The sequence below is a fragment of the Lissotriton vulgaris genome, chromosome 12 (assembly GCF_964263255.1).
Source record: "Lissotriton vulgaris chromosome 12, aLisVul1.2, whole genome shotgun sequence".
NCBI classification, from domain to species: domain Eukaryota; kingdom Metazoa; phylum Chordata; class Amphibia; order Caudata; family Salamandridae; genus Lissotriton; species Lissotriton vulgaris.
This window is the reverse complement of record NC_141700.1, coordinates 618,459,271-618,476,354: the sequence shown is the minus strand read 5'-3', so window position 1 is coordinate 618,476,354 and position 17,084 is coordinate 618,459,271.

Sequence of the window (17,084 nt, the reverse complement as noted above, 5' to 3'; positions counted from 1 at the left end):
CAGGGGTTATGCCCAAATCACCCTCCTATACATGAGCAAAGGACATCAAACAATGTGTATAAACAAGAAGTAGTACAGAGGGATAAATTCAACATTTATTTGCATACAAGGTATAACTAATTACCCTGATGTTCAATAATATATTTTTAGGTCATTTATATTCACAAATCACGACAACATATATACGTGTCAGGTGACAAGGTGGGGCACAGAAAAAAATAATGTAATAAAATTAATACATATATAATAAGGACTATACAACAATGAAACACCCTAGCTTGCATTCATCTCTATATACAGTACAATATACAAAATATATACATCACATGTACAATATATACAATACATACACAAACATATATACCCTAAGAAAACACAAGAAATTCTCACAGTGTACACTCTTAAATCAAAGTGATACACTTCCCGGAAGTCCTAAAAGCGCCTGAGGTAAACCACCCCTAACTAATTATTTATGGAGACGCTTATATTCGGATTTGAACCAACTTAACACTTTTTAGAGGACTCCTTCTTAAAGTGTTGACGCAGTCGCGGTCGCGTTTCAGCCAGTCATTTCTATTGGCTTCATCAGGACAAGGGTATAATTTCACTTCAATGTTAGTGCAGGAAGCACTCTCCAGTCCGTAATATACAGGGACGGGTCGTTCTAAGCACTCAATCCAAGGGTACCTAGAGGGACACAACCCTTATGCTCCCACTTCAATGTCCACGAGGTCGCTTCTAACTTTATTATCACTTTCGCAACTCTCCTTCTCCTTTCACGGGAGTTCCATGTAACTCGGTTCCTATCCTCACGCGAAGCAATGGACTTCCGTCAAGAGGGCCGGTCAAGCAGTCATGCGCACTTAGGGAGTGCAAACCACTCCTCCCTCTGCTCTGGCCAGCCCGGCCCTGAGAGCCACTGACTGCAATAGGTAAATTAAAGCAGTGGGGCGACGCTTCTCCGCCTTAGCGGAGGAGCCGCCACTAGTAGGTGGATTCTGGGCCTAATAAAGATTGTGTAGTTTCTGCTCAGATCGTGCCTCGGTAGCGCTCTACTTCCTTCCCCCTTCATGAGTGTATTTGTTCAGCAGTAGGCAGCGTTGTTGCTTTTAATAATGTCCCTGTGGCTAAGCTGGTTAGTCCTAATTATAATTTGAACATCTGTTTCTCACAAACCCTCACTCATTACACCAGCAGGCGCTGTCCTATAATGCGATAACCTCACTTCTGTGGTTATTACACACAACATTAAAACACTCCGATATCGGCTCATAACAAAAACAATACCCTCCCAACCACACAGTGTAACTTGCTATTCGTGTGGGTAAACACTTGCTTTATGTACCCTGCATAGGAATGGTACGCGCTACAATACACTGCAGTTCTTCTGAGCCGCATTCCATTCAGTTGATTTCTGCTCAGTGTATTACTACAAATCAAAAATGCCCTCTGACTGTTTGCAAAACTCAGACCAATGACGGCCTTATTGGTGTTTTTCGGGTTTTACATGTGACATGGCAAACACGTTTGTTTGAGACTGTAGAAATATCTCTCGGCCAAAAACATTTCTCCAAGTTTCATGATAAAAAAACATTAAGCTATATTCTTGTGTTGTACAGGAATACTAGTTCACTCATCAGTCTGCAGAACTAAATCTCTGCTTAAACGAAAATAGTTCTCACCAAATGGAAAGATACAGCCAAGGCAACTTTCAAGGGTTGGCTCAACTGGGTGACGTACCTCAGAGGCGCTGACAGTACTGCCCTGCGAAACTCACCTTGGAGACAAACCTCCAGGGGAATGTGGGATTCCGTGGACGAGTTCCCGGACCCCTATGATCCCCCGTGAGCAGAGCCAGCAAAAGGGACCAAATGGCCCTAAACAACACACCCACAAGATCAGAACACTAACGAGAAGGAGGTAAACTTCTGGTATACTATCTCTTCTTCCAACCCCTTATTCTCTATCCTTTCCCTTTTCACTCATTCTCTTAGCGGGACAGTGGATAGGGGGTCAGTCAAACATACATACTATGTAACTGTATTGCCATAGCGTTGATGACTATATGTGTAAAAATCAATAAAAAATATGTTGAAATATATATATATTTTAAATAAATAAAAACATAATTGAGAGACCCAGGCATAAGACAGCAGCGCTATCAGAGGCTGCACAGGCTGTATAGTTGCCCATCTTATTTGGCAGCATGATGTCCCAGAAGATACTTCACGCACCATCCCTCAAATGACAGGCTCAGTTGCTCTCACCTCTCATTTCAGGGGAAATGGTTTAGACGGCTGGACACCGCGCCTGGTGCCTTTTTCGGATTGTGGAAAAAGGTAATTTGTCATCCTTCAAGCTCTGCGTAACAGGAACAGGAGAATGTACAGTTACAAAGTACCCTGCAGCGGTGTGAAGGTAACACCACAAGGGGGGCACTATCATTTCATCACATTTGTCCTGGGAAGTTGGTTTATTAAAGGAAAGAGATTGCAGCCTGCAGAGGTAATTTAAATATATGCTAATGCATCACTTCCAGCTGGAAACCTTAATAAAATGATACAATTAATTCAACAGCATGCAAGACGGGAAGCCTGGGAAGGTTATCGCTGGTGAGATTGTGAAACTAAGGTATGAAATCCAAAGTCCTTGGACCATAACTGCACGAGGATGTCGAAGTTCTTTGTCCTTAGAACTATGAGTTTAAAGTTAGTTGCCCATGGTTATTTAGAACCAATAGTATTGACAGGGGGAAACATCATTTTCAACGAAGACTTTTCCACGCGTGACGTTTACTACGAGGCACTTACCATTGACAGGTGTAGAAACACGTTGTACAATTTACATTTGCCAGGATTTTGAACTTAATTATGCCCTTGGTGGGAATTGTGAACGCAGATTTATTAATACATATTAATGTTCATTTTGATGTATTTAGGTTAGCATAAGTAGGCCACAAAACGAATTCACAGGACCTCGCTGAAGAAACATGGCTTTTAAAAGGTGCACAGCCTGAATAATTTCTCTGTCTCCTTCTACGTTTTTCCTTTTGTCACAAATAGACAAAATTGTGCTCTTTCCATGATACTGTTCATTTGCCCTGTAACAACTAATGTGCTTTGGAGGACGTCTGCATGTAATGTTCCAATGTTCAAGGTTGATGCTGCTTGCTGGTTAAGCTGTGCTAAAGTAATTTTGGGAGGGTTTTCGGAATATGTTTGTTTTATGTAACACAATTTCTGAAATGTTGATTGGTTATTGACATATAACTTATATTAGTTGCCACATCACACAATGCAAAGGGCATATTTCTCTACTCCCTTGAAACTATAAAATGTTCTGTTTTAGGGATATTGTCCCAGACATTTTTAGACATCTATCAAGCATGTCTCAATAATGGACTGCACTTTATTTTCAGTAGCGACTTGCAGGGAACAGGGGTCGAGGGGCAGGTGGGTACAAAATACAAAAAAAACCTACTTACCTCCTCACAGCCACCATCTCTCCATCGCTGTGTCCCGGAAGCAGGAAGCAGTCAGGATCCATTAAGCCAATCACAATGCAGCGTTATAATTGGTCTGCGCACCGTGGTTCGTCACTCAGGCGGGCACAAGGAGCCAGTGCATGTTTCCCACCAGGCTGTGCCTTACAGCCTGATGGGGAATATGAATGAATGAAAAAACTTTTATAGAGCGCGTAGCTACCCTAAGGCATCCCAACGCTATCAACGGCAGCGGACCGAGAAGACAACATTGCTAGGCAGTGATTTGGAAAAGCCAGGTTTTAATGAGTTTGCAGAAAGGCAAATGGTTGGACTCCTGGCGTATGTGAGGTGGGAGGGCATTCCAGAGCCTAGCAGCGTTGTAAGAAAAAGAGCGGCCACCGCTTCTTGCTCTCTTTATTTTTGGGACTACGGTGAGCAAGAGGTTGGCCGAACGGAGGCTTCTGTTAGGACAGTAAGGGGTAGCAAACGATCAATTAATTGGAGGTCCTTTCCCCCAGAATGACTTATGGATGATGCAGAGAGCCTTGAATGTAATTCTCTTCAATATAGGTAACCAATGAAGAGTCTTCAGTGCAGGCTTGGCAGATTGACGATAAGGGATCTTCAGGAGCTGACGGGCTGCACAATTTTGAATGACCTGTAGCTTAGATGTGGTGGCTTGGGGGGCTCCCAGATAGAGCGCATTCCCGTAGTCCAGGAGTGAGAGTATCAAAGCCTGGACCATTATCCTTCTTGCGGGGAATGGGAGAAGGGGAAGTATTTTCCAGAGCATCCTCAAAATGCCGTAGCATTTGGATGAAAGTTTTGCCGCCTGATGGCTGATTTTTTTTCCCCATGATAGGCAGCTTGTGCGGATTTAATTTCAGCTTGATAGGTTTTAATAGCCTCCCTATATTCTTGTTTACTGGACACTGAATAGTCCCTTCTCCATTTTCTCTCTCATTTTTTACAGATTTGTTTGTGTTCCCGGAGCTTAGGAGAATACCAAGGAGAGGTGTTGGACGGAACTTTTTTGCTGACGGATTGTTTAGGGAGGACATGATCTAAAGAGTGCTTAATCCATTTGTTAAACTTATCATTGGCCATAATGGGGTTTGAATTGCTGGCAGGCCTGATAGCATCAAGAGCTAAAACCCATTGTTCTTGAGAAAGCTTAGATCATGAGCGTTCCTGGATGCTAATCATACCAAATGAAGAAGGTGGACCGGAAATTTCCCATGACAGGGGATCAATAGATGGTCTGACCATGGGAGCGGTATTGTTGCCCCCACTGAGAGTTCCTCACTGTTAGTAAAAATAGGGTCCAACAGATGACCTTAACTTGAGTAGCTCCAGAAACTTTTTGACTAAACTGAAGTGCTAAAAGATTCCTAGCTAACTCAGAAGCAGTAGAGTTAGTGGGGTCATCAAAATGCAAGTTAAGGTCTCCTAAAATCGAGAAGTTGGAAGGGGAGCTGGCTAGATAAGCAATAATTTTAGGAAGTGCATTGAGAAATTGTCCTGGGGCTCCGGGGGGGATAAATTAGTATGCCCGAGAACGTGTGAATAGGTGAGAGGTTTAATGAGAAGGCAAAATTCTCACAATCAGGTAAAAGATCAACCGTGACACAGCATTTAAACACATCTTTATAAATAATAGCAATCCTGCCACCTCTGCCGCTTTTGCGGTCTAGCTACTGACTAAGGTAGCCAGGAGAAAGAGTTTGTATATAGACTGGTCAGACTCATTGTTGAGCCAGGTTTCGGTTAGGAATAAAGCATCAGGAAGCTCCTCCTCCAATAATAAAAAGATTTCAGCAGCATGTTTGGGGAGCGATCTACAACAGTTTAATAACAACATTTTATAAAAATGCATGTTTCTTTGCAGAGGGTTGGGCTTCGGAAGATGGACGAAATGGGCAATGGGGACAGGTGATATTGATCTTAGATGGGAGCAAAAGTGGAAGCAGCATTCATTTACCACCTCCCTTAAATAACGAAGGTGAGTCGAGGGAGTAGAAACATTTGCCTGCCGGAAAACAGACTGGGGATATGGCCCCTGGTCCCGGCCAGGCGCGTATGGGCTCAGATGGGCTTCCCTGGGCACCGCGATCTGCATTTGCTTTAAATAGGTCAAGCAGCTAGACTGCTTACCCTATGACTCCGCCCCCCCCACCCGGAAGTGAAGACCTTGATTACCACCTGCTCTCTCCACACAACCAGGACAACCTGTGGTGGACTGGGGCGGGAATGTTGCTACCGAAATAGAGGAGTGTCAGGTAGGGAAAACAGCAAAGTGCAAATGTGCTTGAAAACAGAATGCAGATATTTAAAATATTGTGCAAATTCGCAGTAAAATGTAGTTAAAAATCCTTTGTTAGAGGAAAACCAGTGATGATTGCCTTACTTCAGTCACGCGTCCGCAAATTGCGCATGACTGTTTGGCCGGCCCAAGACGGCCGGCCAAACCGTTATGTGCACTTGGAATGTGCAAACCACTCCTCCCCCTGTGCCATCAGCCTAGCCCCACCCTAAGCCAGCCCCGAGCCTACGGAAAAAAAATGATAATAACATTATTATCATTTTATTTTTCCTGCTCTGAGAGCAGTGGGCGAACACTCACCCGCCTCAGTGGAGGAGACGCCCCTGTTTAATTTGTGCTTCGTATATTTTCAATACTTTTCTAGCCCTCTTCAGAGGCAGACTTTGTCATTCCTCTTGTTGCTCTTAGAATTGGACTTTTTCTTGATTTGTGATCATATATAATGTTGTTTCGTATTGACTAACCATTTGCCCTTTTGCCTTCTGTAATGATTCATAGATTTTAACACACCTTCATGGTTTGGACTTAGAATATTTTCATACATGGTGTTTCCTATGTGGACTTTTCTTTATTTGCCTAGGTCCCTCTTCCTTAGGGACTCACACAGCATCAATCTGCCCTTTTGTGAGTAAGAAGGGCTAACATATGTAATGGGGAATAACACGAGCAAATAATCGCTACTATTTTCAACCTCTACTTCCTGCCTTATGTAATTTAGCCCCCTACCTGATGCCTCACCATGGTGACCAATGCTCCTCACATTTTACTGTCTCCTTCTCACAGGACCAGACTGGCAGGTTACTCCCATACCCCTGATCTACTATGGAGATATGGCTTCAGGGACTATTTCAGCCATCGCCCTGCCTTTGCCTTATGAGTCCACTATTAGTGTGGGCCTTTACCAATTAGCCTAATTGGTGTCTCACATTATTTTTCTGCTTCTCATGCCCATACTTGTTCTAGGTACCGCCTTTACCATCCTATAAAAACCTGTTCTATTTAAAGTGATCTGATGCTCTTGGGCCTTCTACGTGCCGCACAGAAATTTAAAATAAATAAATAATTCCCTCCTCCTCCTCCTCCCCTCTCACACTGTTTGCATCGATGAGCACCATTTTTTGCCGGTGAAAAAACCTAACAGGAGCATATGCTAAAACAGGTACAAATGCTTATTGCAACAGTTCTGTAGTATTCACGTTACAAGGGACCACTTATGGGTGTTTGAGCCATTAGCAGTGTGCTTCAAAGATGGTTTTAAGTTTGTGTTGTTACGCCAGCCCCTCACACCCTACCAGAATGGGACAGGATTAAAATAGATGCTGTACCTTTCTTCTACAGCAGGCTTCTCCAATCAGTAGCTCACCAGCTACCTGTGAGCAGCTCTCTGTGCGCAGCCATCCTGCTAAATTAGAAGCTTTTGCATGGCTGAATTGATATTTGTATACCAAAATTAAAAACTGTATTTCAGACGCATAAGTGTGTATTTTCAGAATCCATAATTTCCAAAATTCATGTACAAGTACACTGATATTTGAATGATAAATCATGCAGTATTGTGATATTTATTACTAATAATATTACCTTGGTATTATTACCTTGCTGCTAGGGGGCATTGCAGCAGTGGCAGCTATGTATTACTCTTGTACAGGCAATCCAAATTGTGTAAACCTTTTTTTTTGCATTATCACGGCTGGTAATCTTGCGTAGGGTGGACAGCAATGAAATCTTGTATGATGTTTACAACACTAATAATATTAGAGGTTCAGGATGATTTTCTTTGAATATAAGTAGCTCTGATCAGTAAAAAGGTCGTAGACCCCTGTTCTAGAGCAATATGCATAGGTTGGGATATAATGTACTACACGGATGGGCTGACGTGTTGCATGTCGTTCCATGCAACGCAGCCTACGATAGCCCCTAATTGTGATAGTACAGCATTACCAGAGGGAAATGATATTTGAATGTTCAAAACCTATTGCCCACATGCAATCAAGAACGGTCTATTTCCTTTCAATAAAATGTCGTAAAAGTAGAGAAGGGAAGCCAGTCAGCTAAAACAGAAGGATATGGTAACACTTCAATCAAAATCCTGATATTCCAGTGCAGTAATCCAGGTGTGCTATTGCTGCACTAATTTACATTTACCAATGCAGAGTGGGGCACAGACAAACGAAACTATCCTTCCAGCCTTTTAATCAACAAGGAATAATTTACCAATAGTAGAAATGTATGAACCAGTTGCTTTTCACAAAAAAACCTGTAAACAGTGAGGCATGCAATTTTATAAAAACAATATTTTAGTTAAAAAATGTTAGTGAAAAACATTGGGTAAAAAAACAGATTGACTTTTATTAAAAACACTTAATCATAAAGGTATTAATGCTTCATGCATAAATCAGTAGATCTTTGCATTTGTTGGTGAAAGAAATTATGCCTGCCACTATTGATAAATGTGTTCATAATTACATGTGCGCTATGTTATATACAAAAAACGTACTTTTACTATGTGAAGTAGAGCACGAGGAAAAAATATTGTGCTTTTGTATTAAATGTTAATGAAACGCATACAAGTCCTCTGAATATTAAATTGCCAGACCAAATGGTAAAATGTCTATGATTTTCTTAATATTGTCACTAGTGCTTAATTTTAGGCAGTGGTTTCCGGTGCTCGGGAACGACACTTGTCAGCTCCAGCTCTATTGACAGTCCACCACATGGGCGGCGCTGTCTGTCAAATTTTGAGATAAGCACAACAACAGTGTTTAATACGTCAATATACAATAAAAATATTTAACACCTGCCGTCACACCATCATCAGAGCTTTGGGTGGCGTGGAATAGTTTGAATTGACACACTTGTAGGAGTGTGATGGTTAGTACTTGTGTTGGTTGTGTCATTGGCAGCACTAGCTTGGGCAATGGGTAGTGCTGGCTTCAGTCGCCTTCCGAGATATGACCTGGCACTTACTTTTTTTTTCTTTTTTACAAATTAAGCACTGTCTTGTCACATAGGAGGATTAATAATGCGCTGAGGAGACTTTTCCCTTTAATGACCTACCATGTCTTATGTGTTTATTATTTTAAATTCAGTGGCTCCTCTTTAGTTGTAGACGCGTTTTGACCTGTGGTTTTGTAAGGGGCTGATCACTGGGCAAGGATAAGATGAAGATGGACTCTTGCTCAGGGAATTGGGGCTCAGATGGAAGCCCGTTTGTAAAAAGATTTCTGAGATAGGTAACATTTATCCTATACTGTAATAGAAGGTATAACTTTGTGATCATCTATCACAAGCGTTTAGGGACCAGGACCCTTAAAGTGTGTACTAGAGAGCGTAAACGGTGGCTCTGCCATCTCTTGATCCGAGCCCAACCTGCTGGTTTTGTTGAGTCTCAGAACTGGCCACTTGCTCCAGCTTTGGCTTAACACTTGAACGTCTTGCGGCATTTGTGCCTAAGAAGGAAAAACTATAATGTTTTAAAGGTATAAACAGACAACACCCAATACACAACTTAGATAACCAATCCTATGGAATTCCCAAAGAAAGAGAAAAAAGTGCATAATTTTCTTGTATTGTATTCTGTCTGGCAACACAACCCCACTTGACCTACACCATTTCTCTTTTTTTTATTAGACATTGTTTATTTCTGTGCATTATAGAAACAAGTTTGTACAATACTATTGGCCCTGTTTATAATTTGGAGATCGGGCCATCCTCTGCCAGGCCAATGGAGTAAATTACCCAGTTGCCCTGGCGGAGGTCCCAATGACCAAATTTAAAAATGTCCTTTGGGCTGGTTGACATTTAATGAATTGACAGGAACTTTGCTGTACTGCTCCATTAAACATGATGGAGCCATACACCAAAGTTATATTATTTTTATTTTCAAATCAGACCCCCAATACGGGATTCTGCTTTTTTTAAAAAAAAAACCAATGCCCTCCATTGCATTGGGAGTTATCTCCCATGGCGATGGGGGTATTTCACTGCCTTTACTGGCAGGGTTTTCTTGATGGTGATGGGCAGTGAAAACTGACCTGGATGTCGGCCACCTAAATTAGGCAGGTAGACATTGAGGTCAACCTTTGTCGGAGGGGGTCTAACCATGGCAGAGACATAGTAGTCTCCACTGTGGTTACACCAAAGGTCTTCTCGAATTTAAATGGTGTATTTGGACTATAATGTTGGTGATAAGGATAGCCCATCACTGTTGCAATGGAGTTTCCTTACCACCAACATATAAATCGGGCTCTATGTTCCCAGATGAATCAGCTAATATTTCTAGCTTTAGATTAAATCCCCACACATACACCAATTAATGTACTTAAAGGCTGACATTTAACATCCAGTTACCAGCATCTTGATCTAATTCGCAATCTGATTGTGTGAAATCTATAAATACTCCCACTAGCAGCCCAAGATCTTATAGTGTTTGTGGGGTTATCCCCGGGCACTGCAGATCATTCCCTCTGTGTGTTGGCATCTCTTCATGACTTTCAACCATTCTCCTTTGAGGGTGCCTGTACGGATATCCAGTATATGTTTGTTTTCCATTGCACCAGTAGAGCTCCCACCCCAATCAACACTAATTCATCTTGTATCCCCAGTTTCTTCTAGATTTCCTGGTAGCATTTGCTTAGGTTGGAAGGGTCGAGTTTATCTGCCCAATACATGTGAGAGTGTTTTGGTGACATCCCAAAGCTCTTAAGTCAGGACATGCCCAGGTAAGATAAACAAAAAGCATCCCACTGCTGAGTTCTGATGGTTCCTGGCAGATGATAGAATCTAAACAACTGTTTTCTCTGTAGTTCCTTTGTAAAACATAGACACAAAAATACACCAGCCAGTACAGGTGAAGGGATGGATGTAGGCTCTCCCTGGTCTTCCATTGGTGCCTGTGAAGAGTGCATGATACACGGCCAGGGAAGAACCTCAATTCCGGCTCTTGATTCCAACGTGAAACAAGAGACGCAAAGGAGTAAAACAGATGGGTGGCTGGAGACAATTACTGTTGAGTAAGGAGGAGCACACCATCAAAGCGTTGCGTTGGGTTTTATATATCATAGTCCCCCCATGTAGATAGAGCTTCCTGGGTTTTATTTCAGTCCCCCATGTGGACTAAAGCTTCAACGCTCACATTTGTCTTCTGGATGCTCCGTTGGGTGCATCTGTTTTACTTCACATGCCATAGGTTGGTGGTGTAACTGAGTTTGCATTCTGCAGCAGCAAAGATGCAACTGGGAAAAGCGCTCTTGCAGAGAAAAAGCAGATCCTTTTCAAGAACCGAGGTGGATGCTGTGGGGACCTCTGACTCTAGTATAGTTGAGACGACTCATAAATGTTTTATCTCAGAAATCCTGGATGCCCAATTCAACCTTTGCACCTGCATTAGTATGAGGAAAGGCTGCTATTAAAAATGGTACTTAGACGGCCTAGGTATTGATGCTGGTTTACAATCTGATCTCTATTTAAAGACGCTGACAACAGAAATATATGACATAGGTGGGGATCAAACTGGTCTGCAGATCTGCTGAGAGATCGACACCACAGGTGAAAGCAGGAAATGCTTTAGGGGCAATCATAGTGGGCTCAGATACTGGGTCGTGGTCAGTAACAGGAAGTGGGTGGTAAGAAGCCCAGCAAGAAGCTACGTGTACATTTGTACCTTCACCCTAATGATCGATAAACATGCTGTGAGTACCTGGCTGCTGTCAAGTTGTTCTTAGAGGCTGTCCCCCAAACACCACAACTGGCATTCATGTCAGTCAGAATCACTTCAGTTTCACCTTCTAAGAAAAAGCACCCCTCTTGAGGAAATTGAGATGACACAGCCCCACTACCAGGCAGTAGGACAAGCAAACACATATCAGAAAAGGTGGAAAAGGGATCAGGCATTCTGGATGCAAGACTAATTAAGAAACATAACCCAGGCCCACCTCAGGAGATGGTCCCCAACAACAGACCACAGCAAAAACAATGACAACTTCAAACACAAAGTACAAAACAAGAAACAAGAGTGCTACCGATACAGGCAAGAATAGCCACATGAAGAATAATGGTTGGCAAGGAGGCAAGTGTGATTAAAGTGCTGCAAAAAACACTATGAGAGAAAGCCTCCTTTTTAAAAAAAATTAATTATCACATTTGAGAGCAACACCAAAATGCAAGCTCAAGGTGTGCGCTTTACAAAAACCTCTTTTGTACTTGATTTAGTAGGCGGAGGGAGGGAACGTTTCTCAGATCATATATAAGAAAGAACTCTCACTCAATACTTCTCAACGCATATATATATATAATCCGATGTACCAAGGTGAAACGTTTGATAAACTCAGCATATGGAGACAGCTTGCGTCACTTGACACGGCACAACTAGGAAGTGGGATGGGGAAAAAGAGCAGCAAAATGTTTCCAAAATCATACACACTCAAATTTTGTGGCCCACCAACCTGACTGCACACCTTCATCCGATGTCTGCTGACATAAAAAAAAACAGGCATGGGCAGTGACTCTGCCAGGGCCTGGAAATACCTGCTATTCTCTGGAGGAGAAGACTAGAAGACACAACTTCTCTCTTCTATTCCCTTTCTACACAATGTCATCAGGGGTGCTGTGTATGAACAGAAGATCTGATCTTCACCAGCAGAGAGCAGAAACATGACCAATCACTGTAACAATAAGCATGAGAGCAGAGCAAGGACTGGTTGGAGCAGTAAACCCAGGGCTCCAAAGGAGACCAGTGGGCTGTGCTGTGTTCTCTCAGGCTCCTTAATTAAGCGCAGGTTCAAGTTGCCTGAAATCAGCTTGTTGGATTGGTTACAGTAAGAGACCTACCCAACTCAACATTTGCACTTCACCTCTTCCTGGGGGGGCAGCCTGCCTGACAATCAACAGGATTGGTCCTGCCCTCAAGAAGTGAAACACAGGAGGATTACAATGCCGCAAACCGAGGGAATCCACGGAAAAATTAATCGGTACAATTCTATTTACTGTAAGTGGTGGCTCGAAGTGGCTGTGTATGGGGGACAATGTCCTTTCACCCTAACAGATGAGCTGCCTCTGCAGTCTTGCACTGGAGAACATTGATGTGAGAGTCTACATGTGGATGTCAAACAGTCCTCTGAAGTGTCTGGGATTATTTAGGACTGAACTGATTTTCAAAGATCGCACTGTAGACATCCTTATTCATGTAATGGACAGAGAGGTACTCATGGGCTTCATGCTCAGCCTTCCCTCGGCTGAGCAGGCCAAACTAGATGTTGTCTTGTACAAGATTGATAAACAATCATCTGTGGTGAGGCAGGATCCCAAACTATTCACCTGGCTTGAGAAAATTAAAAACACCTGCATATCAACAAGGCCCTAAGAACCTCTGACCAACCTCAGAGGAAGACGTTGTTACATCTACAAAAGGTAATAGAAGTCAAATTCAGAGAGTTGCTTCTTGCTGACATAATTCAAGAATTCAGTGGACCTTTTTGTGTTCAGGGCATCACAAGAAGATCACAACAGAACCTTACAGCAAGCCTACTGAGCTTTATTGCAGGTAAATCTGACAAGCAACACAGACAAATGCGAGTCCCATAGACTTCAAATCAACGTAATCAAACTCATCTTCTCCAATAAAGGCATGCAAGCGTCCAGATCTGGACAAAATCATGGCTCTAAATGAAACACCAGCACCTACAAAAGTCAGTGAAGTACTGTCCTTTTTTGGGAATGGCCATCGACGACTCAAGGTATATCAGAAACTATGCCACCATCAGCAACCCCTTAAGAGAACTCACAGATCAAGGACATCTTCTTGACTGGATGCAAGCGTGTGAACTAGCATTGCATAGTTGGTCAGGAGCACAACCAACGTGTCTTCCTTTAACCCCACAGTGTGCACATAGTTCACATTGCATATCAGCTCAGTGGAGGTGTGGGCCATTCTAGCACAGCATACTAGAGGATAAAATTAGAGGCAATTTATATAATGGGCAGGTCAAAGCCTTACTAATAATGAAAGAGCATATTCTCAATTGGAAAAAGAGAGCCTGACAGTTGTGTGATCATTTGAACACTATCATGTATTTGTGTATTGGAAACAATACACCATAATAACAGACCCTCAGCTGCTAGTAACAATTTTTGAGAACATGAAAGCTAAGAACCCTCTAAAAAATTAAGAGATGTTGGCTTTGCCTGCTAGAATAAGCATATTCCATATCACACAAGCCATGAAAAGAGGACAGCCAGGCTTACTACATGTCCAGACACCCACTGCCAATAAAGAAGACCAGAAGATCCATGTTAGGAGAATACATCAACTTCATTGCTAAAGTGACCCCACCATCGGCCCCACTCCAGACCTTCAGCGAAAACATACACCATGACTCAATCTTGGAGAAAGTGAAGAGGAGAACCGATCACAATAAATGGCGACACCTGGAAGACACACCAGCAGAGTTTGGCAAACAAGAACTGAGCCCTTTCAGGCATGTGAAAGATCAATTATCAATTACCGAATGCAACCTCATACTCTGAGACAAGCGACTTTGATTTCAATGCCATTGAGACAACAAATTGCCAATGTTGGTGCATGAAGGCAGCAGAGGAAAAGTAGCCACCGAATGAGCCATAAAAGGACCAGGCTGATTTCCCAATCTCTATCAACTATTGGGAGGCACTACATTCCGCAATTCGTTCCCTCTAGCCAGAAGGGTGCAGTCGAACTATCTAATTGTCTTAATACTGAGCTGCTCAAACAATCTTATGACTGGAAAGCAAGGAAACAGACATAGTGATGACAGTTGTCAGATTCTTAAAGTTTGTGACTCTTGAAAACAGCAACCAACTATTACCCAAGTTCTTCAGAAATCTCCCTGCTACTTACATCCTGGACACCTAACCCCAAAAATCAAACTGAAAGGAGGCATGGTGACACAATAGAACGTAACACAAATAAAAAGCTGTGTCCAGGTTTCTCTTATATTATACATCCGAGCCATAAGGAGGAAACAGTTACAAGTTCTGACAGACAGTATGACCAGCGCTGGGTCGTGGGTCCTGTGCCAGGAGGCTCTACACCTCTGGATATGGCTAAACATTCAGGGCATATCCCTGATTACCTAGCACCTGCAGGATCTTTAAATGCCAGGGTGGGCAAACTGAGCTGAGGTTGCCTAGCAGATCATACATGGAAGATACACTCGGAGGTGGCACCGGGCATCTTCCAACACTAGGGAGAACCTTGGCTCAATCTATTCACTACCATAGAGAATTTAGTGTTCAAGCGTTTGCGCTTGGAGTTCCCAAGACAGTCCTCCCTCGAAGCAGCCTTGCACTTGCATTGGGGATCGGGAGTCTGGTATGCATTTCTGCTTGCCTCTCCTGTCAAGACTACTGAAGAAGATCAAGAAAGACTTGACGCAATTCATCCTTGTGGCTCCAGCCTGGACAAGGAGTGTGTGGAAACCTGAACTTTTGACCATGAGCACATGTCCTCCAATCTGGCTGCCTCTTTGGGAGAACATCCTGTCACAGCAGCAAGGTCGGGTGCTGCACCCGAACCTAGACAATCTACACCTCCATGCATAGAAATTGAGCTGTAATATCATATGGCATTTAGCCTTATTCCTGAAGTGGCTGGTGTTTTCTTGACAGCCAGCAACCTTTCACCATTCACGCAGGGCACAGGGAGAAGTCTGTTATTTGTTGACCCTCCTGGAACATCCATCCCATAAATGCAAAGTTGTCTGGTGTACTCTTATTCTGTTTTTCTTTAGACATGCAAGGCCTTGCTGTGGCAACTCATAAAGGTTACCTTTCACCCCTTTTGGCCTTCCTTGGGTTGCAGGATCAACAATCCCTCTTCAGCTCACCAGTTGGATGCGGTTTTGGAAGGAGCTAGTCAATATGTCCCCACCAGCACCCTTTCTCTGCAGTGGGACCTTAATTTGGTCCGAACATACCTGATTTGCACTCTTTTCGATCCAAAGCACAGCTGTCCTCTCCGTCTGCTCACCGTTAAGATGGCATTTCTACTCATCATTACATCTGTGAAGAGAGTCTTCAAACTGCAGGCGTTGTCTATGATACAGCTATACACGTCATTTTTCCCTCGGACAAGCTGGTCCTCCAATCGAAAGCAGTATTCCTGCCAACGGTAGTAGCACCCTTCCACATTGGGAAAACCATCACCCTGCCTACCTTCTTCGCACCGCCCCATCCCTCCAAGGAGGATACATTAATACATTGTCTGGACTCCAAGAGGGCCCTGAATTTTTACATTGACCAAACCAGTGATTACCGACAGGACAGCCAGCTTTTCATCAGAGGTGAGGTCTTACTGGTCAGAGTTTATTTCTAAAGGATCTTTCACTGGCATGTGCCTTGCCGCAATCTTCGCTCAAGCTCAGCCAAGCTAGTGGCCATTATTCCGATGAAAATGTGACAGAGCAAGTTCTGCCTTTGAAATGAGGTTGGTCAGAAGGTCTAACTTACAATACTCTCTGTACCAGACTGGCCCAAAGAGGCATAGGTAAACTGATTAGAGAAGTGGGGAGGAAAAGGGGCGACAGTTAGTACCTCCAGCAGAGGTTCGGTGGGGTTCCATATCCAAGTGTTGGATGTATGTGAGACTCAGAACCCCATTGGGGCAAGAGGATTAACTAATGAAAGTGGTGTAGCGCTTGGAAATTGAGAATTAGGAGCTGCGCTGGCAATACCCTAATAAAGACTAAAGAAAAAAGAATTGCGAATGAACACCGTTGTATAGAAAGATTAGAGTGGGAAAACAATAACTTAGTACAGGGCCAAACTGCAACTCAATGAACTCAGGATTACTTTGATGTGCTGTCCAGCTTAATAATCTAAATTTGTTGATACACAGTTGGAGCTGTTATCAACCCGTTTGTTGCTTCAAACGTTCTGCGCCAGTGCTGAACGTTCGAAGAAACGGGTGCGGCCGCGTCGGCCAACGGACGTGTGCAGCACTGGCAAGGTAGTGCTCGCGACGACCGTTGGCCGTCGGCAGCACTAAAGGGGTTAAAGAATATGATGGTATCCGGGGAGTCTGAGCAAGGTTTCAGTACTTGAAGGCCCTACTAGAGCAGGTGATGTAGAGGAGGTATGCGCAGTGCTTGTTGGTGCTGATGGTGCAACAACAAGACTGATAAAAAAAATTGCATTCTTGAATCTAATAGCATACGGAGCCATAAATAAAGATACAGTGCAGCTCAACAGTCTGAACTGTATTGCTCTTCTAATTAATGCTCTGGGTAAAGACAACAGTTTATC